The sequence below is a fragment of the Triticum urartu genome, chromosome 4A (genome assembly GCF_056163025.1).
Source record: "Triticum urartu cultivar PI428250 chromosome 4A, HENAU_Tu73, whole genome shotgun sequence".
Lineage (NCBI taxonomy): Eukaryota > Viridiplantae > Streptophyta > Magnoliopsida > Poales > Poaceae > Triticum > Triticum urartu.
Window position 1 is genome coordinate 94,175,091 of NC_141876.1, and position 10,325 is coordinate 94,185,415.

Sequence of the window (10,325 nt, forward strand, 5' to 3'; positions counted from 1 at the left end):
GTATTCTTGATTTTGCACGATCTTGATGTACCGCAAGCTTTGTTACTATAGTTGAATCATATGATGTTTCTCCCCCTCTACCTTCTTGTGATGAATTGAGTCTTGCTCTTTGAGGTTTCGTTATGTTGGATTGAGTATTGAATTTGAGAACACTTGATGTATGTCTTGCGATGGGATATCTGTGGTGACAATGGGATGTTCTATTGATTCACTTGATGTATGTTTTGGCACTCAACTCGCAGATTCCCGAGGTGACATTGGGGTAATCTATGCATAGGGGTTGATGCATGTTTTTGTCCTATGTTCTCTAATAGAAAATTTGGAGTGATTCTTTCACTGGTACACGTCGGTGCTATACAAACGGTTTTTAACCCCTTTCCGCGACGGCATTTGGAACCGTCGCCAAGTGAGTGTGGGCGATAGGGGGGGTCCTTCCCACACGACCCAGAAACTGTCGGGGATAAGGGGCCTTGGTGCATACAGTTGTCCCTATATAACCGTTTCCAATATCTCGAATATCCCAAACGCTTCATCCTTGCTACTCATTTGTGCTCGCATTGCCATCGCAGTCGGAGTTTTGTGGTTTTACCTAAAACCAGGCAGATTCCAGGCACGGGAGTTTTCCAGGCACGTACCAAACTGGCTATACGTTTACGATGCTTGGCACATCACAAACAGTTCATGATTATAAACCGTGTACGATAGGTAGACAATCATACACATTTAGTTTTCCCGCACCGTATGTGATAGTGTCTGACATCAAAAACGCTTTAGTTTTCTCTGTGAGCCATGTCGGATTATGATGTATATCGCACACGTTGTGCTTTTATTAACCGTGTGCACCGTAATGACCTGCACACCGTAATTTTTGCCCTAAAATTGCTGCTATTTAAAATTGTACCTAATTTAAACTTGAAAGTAGGCTATAGCTTTATTCATATCCATCAGGTTCAAACAACCAATGCATTATTCAATTCACAGGTACATATGTTCAAGAATTACATAAGCAACAAATAAAAAATGATGAACCAGGGTTCTATACTTGTACTATTACAGATGATAAAGAAAGAGGCGACAGACATTCTGGTTGCTGAACAAGGTGAAGCGGAATGGCCCTATTATGCTCTCCTGGATGCAGAAGGCACACACGACTCTAGTCCAACCCCTTGTGATGGTCGGCCACCAATCATGTAGTTTGAGAGGTAATCTTGAGTAAACTGCTTCTGGATCCACTTCAAAGGAAAAAAGATCCAGACATTGTCATGTAACACAACTCATTACGGGCAGTAAAAAGAAGGCTACATGGTTCTTACTTACCATCCTACATTTCACTGTTGTCTTGCATAAAGTGTAAACAAATAGTTCGATTGGCATCTTTTGACCCATTTTAATAACAATCTTTATCAGTTTCCTCACTTGATGTTGGTTCATGAATATCAAATTGCCCCATACGCAGAAAGGGTCGAAGTGTGGATCTTTGGCAATGACATGTGTACCTAAAAGCACCAAGTTAACATTAGAAGCTAAACAACAATTGCAAAATGATGTAGTACAACATTCCCTCTATCCTATTATATAAGATTTTATTACATGTATATTTAGACATCATTAGAACATTAAGGTAATACGAACATTAAGCTAACACTCTTCCTTGTTGCTATGTAGCATGGGATTGCATATTTAGTCATTCAGTACGATGCATGTTGCTATGTTGCCTCAGATATATTAAATATGGCCCTAGTTAACCTACTGATAAATGGGTTACATATATATTTAGTGAAATGTCCGATTCGATGATTAATTGTTGGGGAACGTAGTAATTTCAAAAAAAAAATCCTACGCACACGCAGGATCATGGTGATGCATAGCAATGAGAGGGGAGAGTGTTGTCTACGTACCCTCGTAGACCGTTCGCGGAAGCGTTATATCAACGCGGTTGATGTAGTCGTATGTCTTCACGATCCGACCAATCCAAGTACCGAAAGCACGACACCTCCGAGTTATGCACACGTTCGGCTCGGTGACGTCCTCGCCTTCTCGATCCAGCAAGAGGAGCGAAGTAGTAGATGAGTTCCGACAGCACGACGGCGTGGTGACGGTGTTGGTGAAGAACAATCTCCGCAGGGCTTTGCCTAAGCACTACGAAAACTATGACGGAGGATAAACTAGAGGGGACGGGGTTGCCGGCACACGGCTTGGTGTTTCTTCATGTCCCTTGGGTGCTAGCCCTACCCCTCTATTTATATGTTGAGCCTTGGGGTCGAAACTTGGAGTAAAAGCCTCCACAAAGTCGGTTTCACCCGAAAGGCAAGAGTCCTTCTCGGACTCCAGGGCCAGACGCCAGGGTTCCCGGCGTCTGGACCCAGACGCCAGGGATCCTGGCGTCTGGCCCCTCGGCTCCGCAAAACTTCCTTTTGCGTTTTCCAAAAACCTTGTGGGCTTTCCCCTTTGGCCCAAATAAAGTGTTCTCGTACCCAAACATTTTGGGAAACATCCAGAACCCCTTCCGGAGTCCAAACACTATTATCCCATATATCAATCTTTATCTCTGGACCATTCCGGAGTTCCTCGTCATGTCCGTGATCTTATCCAGAACTCCGAACAACATTCGGTCACCAACATACATAACTCATAGTACTATATCGTCAACGAACGTTAAGCGTGCGGACCCTACGGGTTCAAGAACTATGTAGACATGACCGAGACACCTCTCTAGTAAATAACCAATAGCGGGACCTGGATGCCCATATTGGCTCCTACATATTCTACGAAGATCTTTATCGATTGAACCGCATAACAACATGCGTTGTTCCCTTTGTCATCGGTATGTTACTTGCCCGAGATTCGGTCGTCGGTATCTCAATACCTAGTTCAATCTCGTTACCGGCAAGTCTCTTTACTCGTTCCATAATACATCATCCCACAACTAACTCATTAGTTGCAATGCTTGCAAGGCTTATAGTGATGTGCATTACCGAGTGGGCCCAGAGATACCTCTCCGACAATCGGAGTGACAAATACTAATCTCGAAATACGCCAACCCAACAAGTACCTTCGGAGACACCTGTAGAGCACCTTTATAATCACCCAGTTACGTTGTGACATTTGGTGGCACACAAAGTGTTCCTCCAGTAAACGGGAGTTGCATAATCTCATAGTCATAGGAATATGTATAAGTCATGAAGAAAGCAATAGCAATAAACTAAACGATCAAGTGCTAAGATAACGGAATGGGTCAAGTCAATCACATCATTCTCCTAATGATGTGATCCCGTTAATCAAATGACTACTCTTTGTCTATGGCTAGGAAACATAACCATCTTTGATTAATGAGCTAGTCAAGTAGAGGCATACTAGTGACACTCTATTTGTCTATGTATTCACACATGTATTATGTTTCCGGTTAATACAATTCTAGCATGAATAATAAACATTTATCATGAAATAAGGAAATAAATAATAACTTTATTATTGCCTCTAGGGCATATTTTCTTCAGTCTACCACTTGCACTAGAGTTAATAATCTAGATCACATCGCCATGTGATTTAACATCAATAGTTCACATCGCCATGTGATTAACACCCATAGTTCACATCGTCATATGACCAACACCCAAAGGGTTTACTAGAGTCAATAATCTAGTTCACATCGCTATGTGATTGACACCCAAAGAGTACTAATGTGTGATCATGTTTTGCTTGTGAGAGAAGTTTAGTCAACGGGTTTGCAACATTCAGATCCGTATGTATGTAGCAAATTTCTACGTCAACAATGCTCTGCACGGAGCTACTCTAGCTAATTGCTTCCACTTTCAATAGTATCCAGATTGAGACTTAGAGTCATCTGGATCAGTGTCAAAATTTGCATCGACGTAACCATTTATGACGAACCTTTTTGTCACTTCCATAATTGAGAAACATATCCTTATTTCACTAAGGATAATTTTGACCGCTGTCCAGTGATCTACTCCTAGATCACTATTGTACTCCCTTGCCAAAATCAGTGTAGGGTATACAATAGATCTGGTACACAGCATGTCATATTTTATAGAACCTATGGCCAAGGCATAGGGAATGACTTTCATTCTCTTTCTATCTGCTGCCATGGTCGGGCTTTGAGTCTTACTCAGTTTCACACCTTGTAACACAGGCAAGAACTCTTTCTTTGACTGTTCCATTTTGAACTACTTCAAAATCTTGTCAAGGTATGTACTCATTGAAAAACTTATCAAGCGTCTTGATCTATCTCTATAGATCTTGATGCTCAATATGTAAGCAGCTTCACCGAGGTCTTTCTTTGAAAAACTCCTTTCCAACATTCCTTTATGCTTTGCAGAATAATTCTACATTATCTCCGATCGACAATATGTCATTCACATATACTTATCAGAAATGTTGTAGTGCTCCCACTCACTTTCTTGTAAATACAGGCTTCACCGCAAGTCTGTATAAAACTATATGCTTTGATCAACTTATCAAAGCGTATATTCCAACTCCGAGATGCTTGCACCAGTCCATAGATGGATCGCTGGAGCTTGCATATTTTGTTAGCACCTTTAGGATTGACAAAACCTTCTGGTTGCATCATATACAACTCTTCTTTAATAAATCCATTAAGGAATGCAGTTTTGTTTATCCATTTGCCAGATTTCATAAAATGCGGCAATTGCTAACGTGATCCGGACAGACTTAAGCATAGATATGAGTGAGAAACTCTCATCGTAGTCAACACCTTGAACTTGTCGAAAAGATTTTTGCGACAATTCTAGCTTTGTAGATAGTAACACTACTATCAGCGTCCGTCTTCCTCTTAAAGATCCATTTAATCTCAATGGCTCGCCGATCATTGGGCAAGTCAATCAAAGTCCATACTCTGTTCTCATACATGGATCTCATCTCAGTTTTGATGGCCTCAAGCCATTTCGTGGAATCTGGGCTCATCATCGCTTCCTCATAGTTCGCAGGTTCGTCATGGTCAAGTAACATGACCTCCAGAACAGGATTACCGTACCACTCTGGTGGGGATCTCACTCTAGTTTACCTAAGAGGTTCGGTAGTAACTTGATCTGAAGTTACATGATCATCATTATTAGCTTCCTCACTAATTGGTGTAGTAGTCACAGGAATAGATTTCTGTGATGAACTACTTTCCAATAAGGGAGCAGGTACAATTACCTCATCAAGTTCTACTTTCCTCCCACTCACTTCTTTTGAGAGAAACTCCTTCTCTAGAAAGGATCCATTCTCAGCAATGAATATCTTGCCTTCGGATCTGTGATAGAAGGTGTACCCAACATTTTTTTGGGTATCCTATGAAGATGCACTTCTCCGATTTGGGTTTGAGCTTATCAGGTTGAAACTTTTTCACATAAGCATTGCAACCTCAAACTTTAAGAAACGACAACTTAGGTTTCTTGCCAAACCATAGTTCATACGGTGTCGTCTCAACGGATTTAGATGGTGCCCTATTTAATGTGAATGTAGCTGTCTCTAATGCATAACCCCAAAACGATAGTGGTAAATCGGTAAGAGACATCATAGATCGCACCATATCTAATAAAGTACGGTTACGACGTTCGGACACACCATTACACTGTGGTGTTCCAGGTGGCGTGAGTAGTGAAACTATTTCACATTGTTTTAACTGAAGGCCAAACTCATAGCTCAAATATTTTACTTCTGCGATCATATCGTAGAAACTTTTAATTTTGTTACGATGATTCTCCACTTCACTCTGAAATTCTTTAAACTTTTCAAATGTTTCAGACTTGTGTTTCATCAAGTAGATATACTCATATCTGCTCAAATCATCTATGAAGACCAGAAATTAATGATACCTGCCGCGAGCTTCAATATTCATCGGACCACATACATCAGTATGTATGGTTTCCAACAAATCTGTTGCTCGCTCCATTGTTCCGGAGAACGGAGTCTTAGTCATCTTGCCCATGAGGCATGGTTCGCAAGCATCAACTGATTCATAATCAAGTGATTCCAAAAGCCCATCAACATGGATTTTCTTCATGCGCTTTACACCAATATGACCTAAACGGCAGTGCCACAAATAAGTTGCACTATCATTATTAACTTTGCATCTTTTGGCTTCAATATTATGAAAATGTGTATCACCACGATCGAGATCCAACAAACCATTTTCATTGGGTGTATGACCATAGAAGGTTTTATTCATGTAAACAGAACAACAATTATTCTCTAACTTACATGAATAATCGTATTGCAATAAACATGATCCAATCATATTCATGCTCAAGGCAAACACTAAATACATTTATTTTAGGCTTAACACTAATCCAGAAAGTGTAGGGAGTGTGCAATAATGATCATATCAATCTTGGAACCATTTCCAATACACATCGCCACTTCACCCTTAACTAGTCTCTGTTCATTCTGCAACTCCCGTTTCGAGTTACTATTCTTAGCAACTGAACTAGTATCAAATACTGAGGGGTTGCTATAAACACTAGTAAAGTACAAATCAATAACATGTATATCAAATATACCTATGTTCACTTTGCCATCCTTCTTATCCTCCAATTACTTGGGGTAGTTCCGCTTCCAGTGACCAGTCCCATTGCAGTAGAAGCACTCAGTTTCAGGCTTATGTCCAGACTTGGGTTTTTTCACTTGAGCAGCAACTTGCTTGCCGTTCTTCTTGAAGTTCCTATTTCTTCCCTTTGTCCCTTTACTTGAAACTAGTGGTTTTGTTTACCATCAACACTTGATGCTTTTCTTGATTTCTACCTTCGTCGATTTCAGCATCACGAAGAGCTTGGGAATCGTTTCCGTTATCCCTTGCATATTATAGTTCATCACGAAGTTCTACTAACTTGGTGATGGTGACTAGAGAATTCTGTCAATCACTATTTTATCTGGAAGATTAACTCCCACTTGATTCAAGCGATTGTAGTACCCAGACAATCTGAGCACATGCTCACTGCTTAAGCTATTCTCCTCCATCTTTTAGCTATAGAACTTGTTGGAGACTTCATATCTCTCAACTCGGGTATTTTCTTAAAATATTAACTTCAACTCCTGGAACATCTCATATGGTCCATGCCGTTCAAAACGTCTTTGAAGTTCCGATTCTAAGCCGTTTAAGCATGGTGCACTAAACTATCAAGTAGTCATCATATTGAGCTAGCCAAACGTTCATAACATCTGCATCTGCTCCTGCAATATGTTTTTCACCTAGCGGTGCATCAAGGACATAATTCTTCTGTGCAGCAATGAGGATAAACCTCAGATCATGGATCCAATTCGCATAATTGCTACTAACATCTTTCAACTTAGTTTTCTCTAGGAACATATCAAAAATAAAACAGGGGAGCTAAACGTGAGCTATTGATCTACAACATAGATATGCTAATACTACCAAGACTAAGTTCATGATAAATTTAAGTTCAATTAATCATATTACTTACACTACAAAAAAATACACTTCCGTGATGATACGTGTTTGTCACAGTAGGTCGCGTTTTTTGTCATGCATGTACATCCATGACGATTTTATGACAGAATCAAGATAGTCATACCTGTGCTGTCGTAGAAGTGTTCCATGACATTACCAAAATTATCATCATGGAAGTGTCCACTTCCATGATGATAAATCACGCGTCACAGAAGTGCTTTCGTCAAGGGTGACCGACACGTGGCATCCACCGTAACGGAACACCGTTAAGCTATCGGGTCGGGTTTTGGATCCGATAACCCGTTAACAGCCCCGACCAATGGGGATTTTCCACGTGTAAAATCATCATTGGCTGGAGGAAACACATGTCGGCTCACCATTGGGACAGATTTCATCCGCTCATTGGACCGAAGGCGCCTATGATACGGCGACACGTGGCACGACCCAATAGAGGCCCATTCCTGTGAAAAGGCCGGCCCGTTTGACTTGGTCAAAAGGTGGTGGGCCGGCCCACGGAAAGCCTATTAACAGCCTGTTCGCATATAGCCCATTTACAGCCCGCTAACCCAGGGCCCGTTACGTCCTATCCGAATTAGGCCCAGTAGCGTCATCTGGGCCATCTAATATGATTCAGCCCGTTTTAACTTCCGGCCCATGTGTGGCCCATGACTTCTTTCGGCCCATATGAGGACCTTTGTAATTCTTGGCCCATTAACAGCCCGTGGTGAAACTGGCCCGTAATGAACAGTGTATCACTTTATACCCATTAACGGGCCGTTATTCCATTGGGTCGTTTCCAGCCCAAGTTATCTTTCGGCCTTCTCAGGGCCCATTGATTCTTGGGCTCATTTGCAGCATTCAGTCACATACAACCCATTACTGTCATTTTCTGCTTGTGGGCCAAATTCAGCCCGTCGTTACAGTCGGCCCGTTTGCGAACCGTTAATACGTTGGGCCGTTTTCATGTCAAAAAAACCCGTCGGGATGTTTTCATAGAGTTATCAAATACGACCTATTAACGACCCGTTATGGTCCACGAATAGTACGGCCCATGATTGGCGAAATGATGATACGCCCCGTAGAAGGCCCATGGATCCTACGGCCCATATGAGGCCCATGGATAGTACAGCCCGTAGAAGGCCCATGGATCGTACGGCCTATAGAAGGCCCATGGACCCTACGGCCCGTAGAAGGCCCATGGACCCTAAGGCCCGTATAGAAGGCCGATGGATCCTACGGCCGGACGAAGGCCCATGGATCATACGGCCTGCAGGAGGCCCATGGTTACAACAGTCCGTGTGTTGCCATGATTATTTTGGCCTAGTTACCAAAAATAGGCTATTGTGGCCATTAGAAAAAAACAGAAAAAGAACTGCAGTGACTACAAGCAAACAACTAAACAAGACAATAAGGAAATAAATAAGCAAGCAATTAACGCTAGCCTATTACCGCTATTACACATATTACATCCACTGGGCATCAAAGTTCGCCACCAGTGCAAATATAGGGAACAAAGCAGCACATTACATACACTGGCCGTCAAAATTGGCCACCAGTGCAAATAAACGCGGCAGCAAAACAAGAGCATAACTGAAACAAGTTCAGAAGAGCTCAAGAAACGTTATCCTGGGTATCCACCATGCTGGCAATAAGCTTAGCAAGCTGATTAGCTTTGTCCTGTTTGGCGCTAAAATCGTCCAACGCTTGTTGTTGCACCAGAAAGTATGCATCTGAATGCTCCAGGGACTTCCGCAGTCCTTCCGCTTCTTGTCGCAGCACAGCTGATCGATGTCTTTCAGCTTGTAGTTGAGAATCAAGAAACCGAACTGATTCAGATAGTGAGTTTGAATAGCTTGTGCAAGCGGTAGTGGCCAGTAACTCGAACACTAAACCAAGACAGGACTTTGGGGTTGTCTCGTTGTCTTCAAGATAGTCTTCCTTAGCTGTTTTATCAGCTTTGTTGGAGACCAACAAGGATGTGTCACTATCCTGAACCTTATCTGCATTACTTCCTTTACCATTGCTTAATAAGGCACTCTTCCCCAATATTGTGTCAGCATTCTAAAAGAAGAAACAAGCAGACACATAACAAGCTTAGCATGTACTAGTATATGAAACTCATTTCGGTGAACCAGTTCATTAGTAAGGTGGACATGATTAAACTACCAAGTCTTCTATTGCCAAGTACTAGTACATAATAAAAGCATCAAACAAACATATATCTATGTCCTATGGTCACTGCATTGTCTTGCCAAATCAAAATAGAGACATGGTTCAAATCATATCAGTTCAAGACAAAGCAGCAGTGAAAGAATACAAAGCGTGTGAAACTACACGACACAACAAGATTTCAAATGGGTACCACGGGTCTACATGTACAACAACACTATTGGCTCTGTTGTGATGCTAGTAATGTGCATGATATGAAAGTCAACTGTATACACAATTGAAATTGAAATCAACAGAGCTATTGATAAAAGAAAACCTGTTAAAGAAACATGCGTGAACATACCTGTTGTGCCATTGGAGTTTCGATTGGATCCTTCAATTTAAAAATAAGTTTGTATGAGTAAATACAGTGATACAAGAGCAAAGCAATCATAGTTAAAAAGGCGCGCCTAAGCGAGCGCTTAAGCGTGCCTAGGCTCCAGGCGTTGGCAAAACGCATTGCGCATTAATACACATAATCTATGCATAACTGCGCATAAGCATGCGCTTTGGTCAGTAAAGCGCAAGGCGGTGGCAAAACACACAATTAACGCCTAGCGCTTTTTTGAACTATGATAGCAATGGAATCTTAAATTAGAACATTTGTTCTTCAGGTTTAGGCACTTGTTCTACATGAACAGAGTACAGTAAGACGCAGAAATATAATACTTAAAAATAGAAAATGAGC